Source organism: Amyelois transitella, chromosome 9, assembly GCF_032362555.1.
Source record: "Amyelois transitella isolate CPQ chromosome 9, ilAmyTran1.1, whole genome shotgun sequence".
NCBI classification, from domain to species: domain Eukaryota; kingdom Metazoa; phylum Arthropoda; class Insecta; order Lepidoptera; family Pyralidae; genus Amyelois; species Amyelois transitella.
The window spans coordinates 9,160,181-9,173,780 of NC_083512.1; the positions used below are offsets into that span (position 1 = coordinate 9,160,181).

Consider the following 13,600-nt stretch of genomic DNA (forward strand, 5'->3'; position numbering starts at 1 on the left):
TATTGTTTCGACCATTGAAACAAGATATTAATAATCCTCCGAAACACTTGTTAATGTAGTAACCACAGCTACATAATGATTGCAATAGTGTTTCGTAGAAGTGGGTTACAGCGATCGCCATGCATTACTTTACATTGTAAGATGAACCACATAGTTGAACAAATATTTATAAAGACGAAATCAACTCTTCACATATTTAAAATATAATTTATCTTGTCGGTAGGGTTAAGTCAGTAAGGCCGCTCTGGCTTCCATTCTTCGTCTTTAGATTTGAAATCCCTTCATAAATGGAAACTCGCATGTGTGTAAATGTGACATTGGTAGATACATGAGAAATCTGTTATTGGCAGACGTCTTTGTTTGAAATTGTTTTATTGGCGATTCTATTAGCGTCCCACAGTCAGCATCGGTGTATCAGGTAGAAACACGTGCAGTATGAAATTGAATCGTGGATTTGTTATTTTAGAATAGTGCGCTTATACAGCGTTCTTATGACCTTGGTGGTGGTGGTGGTTTATTTAACAAATTCATGGTTTTATGAAATCATCAATATAGTTTTAAGAACGAGATAACTCGTTGACCCCTCGTCATATAGGACGATAAGTGTGTGCGCATCGAGACAAAGTCGCGGTCATTAACCCCAGCTATCAGCTGACGACATCACCAATGGCAGGGAAATTATCTTTCACACTATATTTTGGTGGCACTCAATCGCTTCGTCCTTGTTGAATAAATAGATTGGAAACTTTTTGATATTCATTTCACCGAACTTATTCATTCATATTTAAACATCCCTGCAACAAACCATCAACGCATATATAAATATTTTGAATGTTAACCATTTCTGATCTCAATAATAGTGTTTGCCCAAATTAAAAAGATCAGAAAGATATCGGGCTCGATTCTAGGGACTAAAAACTTTTGTTTTTTAACACGACGCATACCCCATTTTTATTTATTTGTATATTTGTGCTACTACCCATAATAGATATTTTTTTATTTTCTTTCGTAGTGATGGGGAATTTCTCCCTAATAGGTATGAGGATAAAATACTATTTTATAAGGATTAGCACAAGATAATGATGTTGTTCGCATAAGAAACAAAAATAAGCGATACTTATTACCATTGTTCCCGAAACAACAGGTGGAATAAGAGTAGTCAATTACGGCCATGAACTTTTCCCCGTAACGTTTTGTTTGTGTGAGATTTCTCTTTTCCAAGACTTATTTGCTCAATATTATTCTCAATATGTCATGATTCTCGTAATTCCATATTTTATTTATCACATCTACTCCGTTGGTAGGTTGTTTTGTGCTTCTTAGATCGTTTTTCCCAAGAATAAAATGTGAATTTGTTATGTTAATACTAAGTTAAGGAGATTGCATTAATACTTAATACAAAGACCCAGTGGGAGTCATCATCTGCCCAGAAGTTGTAGATTATAACAAATGCAAATACGTTTAAAATTTAGCATCCAATAAATAAACATCGAGGTGAGTCACAATATTCGGGCCATTCCTGTTATTTCGAGTGTTTGCCCTGTTTATTTCGGTGAATTCTTTGAATCGCATTGCTAATAACATTTATTTGAAACCATTAACCTCTTCATTAAGTCCCAAAATTAGCACTTTAACTTCGTAAATTAATAATTTTCCACAGTAGATTTAGAATAAATCGGGATTATTAATTAGAATATATTTAATTTAATTAATTTAAACAAAATTAGATATGTTCTTTTAGTCATGTATAGCGCAAATATCGCGACCTACTTTGTTAGCAACTCTATCGCCCCCACTCGAACATGGCATCGCGGCCGCTAAAAATAGACTGTTGAGAAAGCACCACCAACAACACACATCGTGCTTTTCTTTACATCTGTCTGCAGTTTTAGGTGAATTTATCGCATTCTAGGTGCATACTTTGAATGTTTACCCTCTATTTATGATCCCATTATTAAATGATAAAAATATCAGGCTCGAAGGACCATTCTGGGGACTAATCCGACTAAAACTTGTTTTAATATTGTGCCTACCTTTTGTTTATTCTTTGGTTATTTTATTCATATTATTTCTTCAATTTTCACTAATATGAAATAGTTTCTTCTTTTCATCAACACGAAAATAATAGTTTTAACACCAGGAAGTACCATTGTAAAAGAGCCTATTGTATTCTTACGCCATTATTAGGTCTAGTCGCACTTACATTGTATTCCTTTGAGTCGTTAATCTTGTGGTTGGGTTAAGATTTTAATAAGAAACTTTCAAATATTATTGCTGTTTCTTTCAGTTCAGATCAGCATTCGCCATTCTATTGGGAATAATTATTTTACCAGTTTTCCGAAACACACTCTCTCAACTACAAATCCATTAAATTAAATCGAGATGTATGAAAATTGTATTGGGTGTATTATTACATTGTAAATCTTGAATAAAAAGTTAAAGCGACAAACTAAATGCCTGGCGTTGGTGACCCCAAGGCTCGTGAACGATGTCGAAATTTCTCAAGTGGCTACAGTGATTTAAAAACCAGTCCTCGTGGGCCTTGAAGCACTTGGCCTGTTGCCACGCCCATGCAGACGTTCTGGAGCGCCTGATCTTAGGTCAAATTCACTTCCTACTAAAAATTCAACATCTTCATCAAACGCTCATTGCCTTGACTAAAGTTCTTCTTATAGAGAATAGCGCAAACCAAACACAATTAACGATGTTATCTTGCATTCACATATTTTGATTTCAATAATTTAAAACAAAGGCCAGATGTTTTACATTCAATCATTGCGGCATCATGAAGTAGCGCATCGTTGTTTCCGCATACGTAACCGCTTTTATCAAGATTGTGGCATTGAAACTTGTTAACTTGTTCGAGATTTCCTCAGTTTCGAGGTGACTACCAATAAAGATAGTTTCGACATGACAACTATGGACAATATTGAATTCTTGAATAACTGTGTTGGCATGAATAAGTATTTGCGAACAAGCATCAACCGCGACGTCAGATAACGGTACTACGAAGCAATCTTTCAAGCTTCGTTCAACTCAGCGTAACTCGTTGGCACTTAAGCTAATTATTTTTCCGCGGAGTCACTAGAAAATTATATAATTATAGGCACGGCACGTCACATTTATCTGGTTTTTGTCCACGTATGCGATCGCTCTTCTCAGAGCGGTCTCGCTCTCGGCATTTACCTCGCGAGAATCGGAGAGACGACGACGCCAGCTCAGGCACGACGATGTCGTAGCGCGATCAGCCCCACTTCACTGACACCGATACAGCACTGTACCAATTCCACTCGCGTGTCCAGTTTCGCACTTAAAGCGTTTGTTCAATTTAAACAGAAATCCAAGAGTTTTTAGCCTGATTCAAAGGCAGCACACGAATTAACAGACGGATAAAATTACTTAGATAAATCGATAACACGACCAAACGCAAGAACAGGTCGAGGTAGACTGCCGATGAGCAAGTATGATGGCCCCGGGCGGGTAAAGAGGGGGGAGAGAGGGTAAGGTCTCGTTCGCTCTCGCATGACTCTCGCAATCGCGATCGAGTAGGAAAGGGCGGAGATGGCCGAGGGTCTCCGACGGCGGCCGATGAGCGCCCGCTAATCCCGCTATCACCACCGCTATGGTATCACGGCACGAGAGATCGGAGGGGCGGACACGTGCATGCAACGTTGGACCACTATCCTTCTCTGGTGCACCAGACCAGCTACCTGCTCTGCACTACAAGTTAGTTTGGGAAATGAATAAGAATAAAAAAATTATAAAAAAATAAAGTAATTAAGTAAATACAGTATATATTCTTAATAGGTAAGTAGGTACTTATCTTAAAATTAACACTGGGAAAACCAAAAAGTTAAACTAGGAACAAAATCCGCAACAGCTGCAATTAATCTAATTAGAATTTTACGGTAAAATTATGAGTCGTAACAACTCTCTACCGAACTAGCTTGTTGCGCAGAAAAGCCGTTCCGTTATGAAGCAATTCACACGCAACAAAAACTTGAACGCACGAAGGAAATTTCTCTGTTCACTTTTTGCGGTATTCACGCTTGATTCGCGTTCCGTGTAGGGATATAAACCTGTCTATATTTTCCTTAGGAGGGAAAGAGATACACATATCCAATTTGTATTGTTTTCCCACTCGTTTTGCATCAAATTGTTATAGTTTGAGAGATTCCTTAGACTTTCTTCGCTATCTCGTCAGTTCGCACGGCTTTCCGACACTATTGTTCTCGAACACGTGGGAAAACTTCATTTTTGTGATGTCCCCGCACTTTGAACATTAACGATGTCTGATGTGATTCCGTAAACACGTATTCGTTGACACTACAATTTGGCATATTGTTACTTTATGGTTGACATATTTGATGAGAACCTATGAAGGAGTCTTATTGGAATTGTTAAAACTCGTCTGATGACTATGTTGAGTCTTATAAGTAAATCTGTATAACAATAAATAGAAGTACTTGTTACCACTAAGCCACATTTTGCTGAAAAAACACAGCTTTGATCCATTCCTCAATAAAGATTCCTCAAATAGGCCGTATACTTGTGCAAATCGGGTTGACTTTCGGTTATTAACAAATTGAGGATATAAAGGCCAAAGGGAAATTTTAATTAATTCGAGGAAATTGCGAATTCTGACAAAGTTGTTACTAATAATAATAAAAAGAAAAGATTTGTATGTTTGTAACAAATAAACTTAAAAACTACTGGACTGATTTTCACTAAATTTGGCACTGATATAGAAATAGCAGTTTTTCGGCAGTAGTTACACAGTTACAGGCTAGTTTGGAATTTCCCACGGAGAAAACCTCTCAGTCACCCAGTATAGAAGTTTAATAAGTACTCGTATATGCTTTCAGATATTTCTATTCTCACCTAAGTACCAAGATTAAAATAAAAACTACAATTAGGTATTTACGTACACACGTTGCTTACAAACTTCGGCATATTAACTTGCCGTTGTACTCGAGTACAATGGATCGTCAACAAACCCAACATTGTAAATGAATAGTAATGTTTCAAGGCCGTAACTCACGTATCGCCACCTGCCACTGAACCAAAATAATTTTACTACAACCACTGAACTATGACTGTTGTGGTGAACACAAATTGTCTAAAATAACAATAAAATGTTACCTAGGGTTAAACAGATAAGATACTACGAGTAATTTTTATTAATTCAAAATGAATACCTATTACCTGTGACCCATTCCGTAACTGTTATGTATCATGAGCAAAATACGGTATGTTGCAAGAGAGTGAGCTGGAAAACATCGTGAGAAAACCTGCAAATTCAGGTGGATGTGTAGCCATGATCGATCCAATACGGGTCAGACTGACCTGAAAAGGAGTGGATTCGGTTAAAAACCTGACTCGCTCAATTTAGAACACATGGACAAGGCATACTCCGGGATTCTCTCTAGAATATAATGAGGATGCATCCGGGACTAAAAAGATAGGAGGAAAAAGAAGAACCGCAAGTTGAAGATTTTATACAGATGCTTATGGGAAAAACCTTTGAGGCGGTCGGGCCTTTAACATCGCTTCTGCTACAACTTTAATTAAAAAATAAAATAAAAACTACTTTGAGAACAAGGAAATGAACACGCACTGAACACGCAGCAACATCAACAAATGTCGAAAGCGAAATCACATTAAACTGTAGGAATCACAAATATGCTATAAATCAGGGTAAATTAGCTGCCCAGAGAAATGGCAACGTAAACAGTAAACAAACAACCGTCTACTACGTCCTGCAACTATAGATAGATATAGATAAATCTACTCAATTTTCATCTGTTTTGGAGCTTCGGTTTGATCACATTTGAACTGTATAGCTACGCGAGGAGCAGGTGTCATGATGCATGCACTAAAATTATTATTAGGATTTCTCGGTCGGTGGCCTAATATTTTTAATTTTTGATCGAATGGAAAATAATCTAAAAGTATAATTTAAAAAATCTCTTATAAATAGGTGCAGTTGAAAGAAAACACCTTTAGTATAATTCGCCCAAGTTAAAATATTAACAAGGTATACAAAAAGAACAAGGCGATCCGTGAAGAAATGCACATAATTGTTTACGAAACTGTTCATTATTCTGTTGGTGGCACGATTTGGATTTCTGTTCCGCGGCCGAAAATACAAATTACCCTTAACTGTAAAGTTTACGGTGTTTTATAAGATCTTTGAAGATTATCGCTAGTTTGTGTACCTAATAATTATTTTACTTCTAAGCTTCCATATGTTATTATCAGATGTACCGGTCAAGTGTAGAAGAGATCGGTTTATCATACGATACGGCTCCAGCTCCAGCCGAATGTAAAACCAAACATTAATTTTTCCCTATATGGACACCATGCAATTGATACGCGTTGCACTCATTTAGGGTACTAAATCATCCAAAAATTATATTACTAAAGGGAAATGTCTAAGGAAAAAACTAACAATAAGCGTTACGTGTACAAAAACGTTCTTCTTCTAAGAAAAAGAGGTTTAACCTCCTAAGACCCCTTGTACAAATTTTTGCACAAAATAAATGTCGTCATTCAGTCCCGGAAAGATTGCAACTTTCATAGTGGTGTAGTCCCAGCGTACAAATTTTTGAACATATTTTTCAATTGTCCCGCACTTTTATTTTTGAAGTCAGATGTAAAAATTTGACAGCTACGCGTCTATGGACAGGATTGGCGATTCGTTTCGCAATGCAACCAACAAAAAAAACAGAAAGCTATCAAAATAATTTGTGAGTGTCGGTCGAAGATGGCGCATAGACAGCGAAGAAGTAAGTTTCAATCAAGATTTACCTAAGCAATCGTGATTGTTTTGCTAAGATATTTATGAATTTTGCTTTTTAAAATATCCAACTAATTAGTTTAAGATGTTATTCCCTGGCAATCTTCGAAATAAGAAAATAAATCTATCAGATTTTAATTTGTTCAAATTTTTGCACTTTCGGTCTCTACCCTGATAGATTTAACTGACGATTGCTGCTGGTGGCTAATGCTTTTTTTTTGTTCAAGCTTTACAGATCTTCGTGATAAAGAAATAATAAATTACCTAAACGAATCTGAGTTTGAAGATGACAGCGGCGATGAATATTCCGCAGATCCCGTTGCTTTTCAAAGAAATTTTTCTAGTTCCGAATCTTCAGACGAAGAGACCATACAACATCTAGCACCACCAAAACTTCCTAATCGACCAAGTCGTGGAAGTAGTCGTAGTCATGGGCTCAAAGCAACAGAGGACGGAGTCCATCAAGAAGAGGTTCCCGAACTCGTTGAGGGTATCCAGGAAGAAGTTCGTCAAATAATGACAGCGCGTCGTCATCTTCGACTAACACCCAACGCGAATGGATTTTTGTTTCTATTACTTAAAAGACTGTTTCTAGAAGTTTTGATTATTTACGTTCATATTTCGAATAAATAATTATATGAAATGTTGAATTTATTATTTATTACCCAAAAAGTTTTATTACAGATTGAAACCGAATGTGCAATTTTTTGAACAAAAGATGGCTGCTTTAAACCTTTGCCATTCTATTCCGAAAGACATATATAATATGTAAAAAAAATCAAAAAGTCAAAATTTCTGGTGTAAATAAATATATAACAAAAACAATGTCTCGGACTGAAGGCCAATATTTTATTTGTGCAAAATTTTGTACAGTGGGACTAAATCATTACGAGTAATGTTTTTATCGGGGTCTTAGGAGGTTAAAGACGGTATAAAGATCGATTAATCTTCAAAGGCTATGCCGCATCGACAATGGTTCATTTAAAAAAAAATAAAGCAGTAACGACGCTGTTTGTAAATGTAACACGTGACATTCACAAGTTCGTTAAGCTCTCCTCATCACCGAGAGTACAGAAATAAAGTTCTTTACTTTCACAAAAATAGCAATCTCATGGATTGCATGAACCTACAATTTAATGGGAGCTTATATTAGATCTCTTCCTCTGTTCCTCCTTTTGCAAATCCCATTTCATCATCCTTTCTCTGGAAAGAACACCAAGGTGCGCCTTTTGACCGTGGTCCTAGATTGGGTAGTAAGTTTGGGGTTTACATGAAACGACTCCTGTCTGACCTCCGCTACCTTTCCAGGGGAACCTTAGCCGCATTTCCGTCGATTAGGTTAGGTTAGATTTAGCCGATGAATATGCCTATTCCCATAGTCGCCTATAACAATATACTCCATAATTGTAACTACGCAGCCGGGACTCTTTCAGCTTTTTGATTTGTTTGTAACTTCAGGAGTAAATAAAATGACGTAAATTAACCTAAATAAAACGACGACCTTGTAAGGAGAAAGTTATGAATGTGGATGAAGCGAAAGAAATATGCAGCCATTGTCGCAAGTGGAAGGATGTAGTCTCTTCCTAACCCTCTGAAAAAGAGGCGTGATTTTATGTCTGTAAAGTGCCTGAATTCTTTAGAAACTATATTTCTATACTGTCGTGGCGGTAGTGCATGTGGCCTGCGTCGCATTGTACCACCGCGAGTGCACGGTGATGCAACGCGTTGTGAAAGCTGATACTGCTGGAATTGGGTTAGCGGCGGCTGCGCGTGCGACTGTGCCCGCCGCCAAATAAATTAACATGCCATTTTTTACCGCGAATATGCAGTTACAATTGACATTTTCTGATGTTGGAAATCTGTGTTGCTGTTCTATCTTCTTAGGAAATGTAAAAGATTATGTCGGGATATAAATATTTTATTCTGTTGGTAAAACTAGTAAAACTTTATTATAAAAATGGATAGCATAAAAATAAACGTTAATCCGATTACTCATCCATTTGGATTTTGAAATTTCGCAATGCATTAAACTATTTATAAATAATAAAGGTATTAAACGTGCACGTAATGTACCTTTGTTTTATGTTGTATCCATTATACTTATATAGTGAAATTAACAAAAAATATTGTTATGAAATATTTAAGATTAGAATATAATCATATATATTTTTTTTACTGTAATATGTTTTGTGGAGGCGAAAGTAGTTCACTTATATAAACAAGAACGTTTGAAACATTTTTCGAAATGAAAATATTCTATTAAAAAGACATCAACGCGTCTATTTTCCAAAAATGTTATTAATTGTTAATTATTATTAATTTCAATTCATTTTAGTGTTCATTAATAGAATATTTTTCTTCTTTCATTTCAACTTCATTAACATATCCTTCCAAATTTCCACGAGAATAGACTCTTTGCGACAGTTTAACTGTTCCAAAAATTGCCTCAAAGTTTGGAACTGTCGTTTATAATTCAATATTCCGAGCCGGGAGCAGACGTACTCGTATATGCAATAAATCGATTCCTCTTGACCCGATTCCGCAGGTCAAAGCCATGCCGCGGCTGAGCCGGCCGGAATAACAATGCTGATCTCGTGATAACCGGCTTAGAAAGAGCATTTAAGCCTGCTTAGGTCATTCAAAAGTACTCAAGTTTTTTACAATGTCAACGACGTACTTTTAAAAGTAAGGATAGGTAAGTATTACGAACCTTAGAAGATCAGTGGGCTGGAATACTGTTTGACCCTTTTTGACGGGACAACGCGCAACACAGCTGGATTTTTCGTGTGTTTTTGTAAATACAGACAAATAGAGATTGTCTACCCTGATAAAGATACTCTTATCAAAGATATATTTACTTTAACTATGGAAACTTGTAATGTTTGCTGTAATAAGTGAGGGTGTATCCTATCAGAATTTAATCTTCAACTTTGGCTTTCAACTTCTTTAAATTTTTGGTAGAGCAATTGAAATAAAAAAAATACAATTTTTTTTAGAAATTTCCAGCAAATTGCAAAGTGAAGGCACAGAATTATTTCTAGTTAGTTAGGACCTAAGCACTTAAGTACGTGGTGAAGGACTGCCTATGTCTGATATCAGTCGAATTATGATCACGTCACAGTCAGAAGGCGTTAGTCAAGCAATGTCGGATGGACACCAAGTCCATTAGGAAGTACCTATATGCAAGATCCTAACGTTATATTCCGAAATATAAACTGCTGTTACACGTACCAAATAAGAACAATAGTTTTCTGTTGTTCATTTATTTTGATAATTTGTGTCATAGTGTCGACTGAATGACTGGCAAACAACGTCAAAAACACTTTTCTGATCTAACGTTTCGTAGGAAGTCGGGAAGATTTTTCGTATTAAGCGAGTAGAACTATGTAATTATGATCATAATTTTCTTTCATATAGTGAAGTTAGGTATTAAATAAAATAACTCATGATAACATAGGTATTCGGCCTTCAAGCCTTAACAAGCCAATGCAAAAGCCGGTAAAAACATCTCAGTCACATGACCAACAGGTAATGTTAATTTTTATTATTCTTACATAACACTATTTCTATGCTTACCGCAGGCTACATTATATAACCTCATTTAATGCGACTGCAAGGAAGAACCAAGCGTAGGTAAGTACCTATAAACATACCTAATATTATCCCACCAGCGTCTTCATATGGTTAATTACAACAAAATATTTTTAAACTTGTAAACTCGGTATTTTTAGGCATAGGCCTACCACGTCATTAGGTATACTCAATCCCATGATATACTACATAATATATATTATACATATTTAATGTCAATGATACTAGGTATGTAGATTTTTTTAGGGAAAGAAAATTAGGCCTGTGATCATTTCTCGAGTTTGTATATAGACATCTCGTACCCTTAATCGTTTTTATAGAACTATTTAGTAAGTAAACATACAGACGCGCGACAAAAAAGCTACGCCGAGTCGACTCTCCCTATGCGGAAATCGTAGCACGCGAAAACAGTACAAAAGCATTCAGCTGTATGGTGCATCGATTTTTATTTTATTCGAAATTTACTCACCTCGGAACGCCTTTAACCTGATGGAAGCAAGCTTATGTCTAGACCGATATACCTAAGCTAAAATAATCCTTTCACTCATGTTATAATATTATTCACGTCAGTAGGTACTCTTGCCTTTAAAATCCTCAAGTCATTCATTCATTACTTATATTGTAGTGATTTTTTATGCTAACTATACTCAAGCTTATGCTCTATGGTGCCTTAGAACCGCTTTACCATCAAGCTCTCCGTAATCTAGTGAAAGTTGGTCAGAAGAGAAACTGTTCATAACGTTCTGATCCGACAGGCAACATCCGACGTCTCATTCACTCATTACGAAATTATTACGAAACCTTGGCCCCTTCACATACTGACACGTAGGTGATCAATCTGATGACTGTGCCGGATACTAATGCCAAATCAATGCATTCTCTTGTACCAAGATTCTATGTTCTGAAGACCGTTTCTCCCAATAGTTTATCATAATCATCGGAGTGTGTTCGAGATTGCATTTTACTGCTCACGTGGTAGGAGCCGCGGGCAAAATTAAAGTGATAGACCACGTCAGGTCACGTAGGCTTCATTGGGAAGTGAGCATGATTGCGTGATCGCGCTGTCACGGTGGAACGGCAAAAACCGACCGGACCGGTTCGTGGGAGCAGCGCACTCGCCAACTCGGTCATTCAGCTTCAGACATACGCGGCCGCTATACCGCTTGGCTCAGTTACGTTTACCTACATCGCTTCCATGCTGGTCTGGTGGCGAACAGTTTGTGCCAACTGCTTCTCTTCCCACGCAGATTGTAATTGTACAGTCAATCAAGGCTTATAAACTTATGATACTACTTTAAGGAGAAGGGCTAGCATATATACATAGATAGAATTCAGTTATTGATTGTCAGCTCTATACATACATACATACATAAAATCACGCCTCTTTCTCGTCAGCTCTATCTACCCCATAAAGGATAAAGATGTGATTATATGTATAATGTTCGTATGTATATACATATACAATATACAGCCTTGCTGAAGGCGCACCTCAGACTCCTTTTAACCATGATCAACCCTCGGAGGTTAGAAAGTAACCGGGATCAACCCTTGCAAGTTACCCTACTTGCTCCCGAGCTCTAACGGTTAGGAAAAACATCGTGAGGAAACCTGTACGTTCCGGAAAGTGGTTGCGTCATCATGATCCAATAGGTTTCCTTGGAAAGGTTGCGGAGAATAAACGGAAGTTTAAGGCAAATTTGACGGCATTGGTGTTGGGTGCTTGACTTTGATTCACAAGATTCTGTTCCCACTTCGGTTGTAATTTCATTTTATTCAGTTAAGAGAAATGTAAATATGTTGTTGTCAAAATATGTAATGTACATATGTCTTAATCCCAATCCCAACTTATCTATACTAATATTATAAAGCTGAAGAGTTCGTTTGTTTTTACAAACTTTGTTTGTTTGGTAAAAACTATAGTTTTCGAACAACCTGTATTCTATTGATATATACAGGTGGCGCTGAATTCGCGCGGGGAAAGCCACGGGTTAAAGTGAATAAAATATTCCATTTACCTAAAATTTAATGAATGAATGTTATACATACTTACAGCTATATAAAATGAGGCTTAGATAATTATCTTAGTGAATTATCATATAGTCGAGGGCAGAAATACCTACCAGACTTTCGTTAGTCTATACTGGGCGTTAGAATTTTCTACTCCCAATATAACTCAAATTGTATGAAACTTTTACACCTTGTTTCTTTTCGACGACATAAACTTAGCTCCAAGTTAGTTGTAGATGGTCTAGAGGATGCCGACATATAATGATAAACTCTAGTAGTCTTAAATTGTCTCTTAGTGCACCCCTAGACCACTAAAAACCTAGGTACGTATACATACCAAATTTTAAGTCTCTTGGCCCAGCGGTTTGGGGTGTGGGTTGCCTGTCACATAGTCACTCAGTAAGGGAAGGGTTTTAAATATATCTATAGTTAAACTTTAGATAGAGCATAGCGTTGGTTTATATGGATGGCTACTTTAGGGAGGTTAGGTTGTTCAGCCGCCGACTATGTACATTTAATTATATTTTTGTTTGATTTTAAAAGTTCAACGCCGAGACCACTGTACACTTTTTCTTTTCATCACAACTTCCAGCGAGATCGGTGGGGTAACTTTATTATGATTTACGCTAAATGATTCACCTCCGCCCACGTCCGGTCCACTCCACTCGGACTCCCAATAATTGCTAGAGCAATGCTGCTTACTTGCGGAAATCAAAGTAATCGGACGAATGTTTTGCTGTTTACCTTTCAATTAAAATAACACGTTAATAACATTTAATGGTCCTTATCTACCTAGCAGACCTGTGTAAAAGTCAGTAATTGTAACAATTAGTTAGGTAAGTTACTGTAAATTGTACATTTGTACAAATCTCGCTCTCTTCATCAATCACGGGAAATAATTGTTCCTGGCACTATTTACAATCACGGGAAATAAGTGGTATGGTAATGATACCTCGCTACACCTCCATTATTCAAGTCAAGCTTTATTACATAGAAGGTGTAATACTGTACAAAATTACCGCCAACTGATATGTATACTGATACTTCAAAGTGAAGAAATTGAGTATACATCTTTAGCTTTGAAGGTACTATTAAATTTTTTTTTTAAATACTCTATGATGGTAGAACATAGCATAGTCGGTTACAGATATGGCATTAAGATCGCACAAATCGATAGGAAGCAGATTGAAGGAGGTCGAGCAT

General features: G+C 36.8%; 1 protein-coding gene and 1 long non-coding RNA gene across 2 annotated transcripts in view; one reads left to right on the forward strand and one right to left on the reverse strand.

The window, feature by feature from the left end:
* LOC106142867 (uncharacterized) overlaps positions 1–3,434 on the reverse strand; it is a 45,560-nt gene extending 42,126 nt beyond the window's left edge. The window contains exon 1 of the mRNA XM_013344796.2: positions 3,187–3,434. The gene's annotated coding sequence lies outside the window, so the exon portion shown is untranslated. The remainder of the gene's footprint in view (positions 1–3,186) is intronic.
* Positions 3,435–6,587: 3,153 nt separating this feature from the next.
* On the forward strand, positions 6,588–7,442 carry LOC132902074 (uncharacterized). The gene is made up of 2 exons (XR_009656999.1): positions 6,588–6,788; positions 7,027–7,442. It is a non-coding gene; the product is annotated as an uncharacterized LOC132902074 (long non-coding RNA).
* Positions 7,443–13,600: the final 6,158 nt, after the last annotated feature.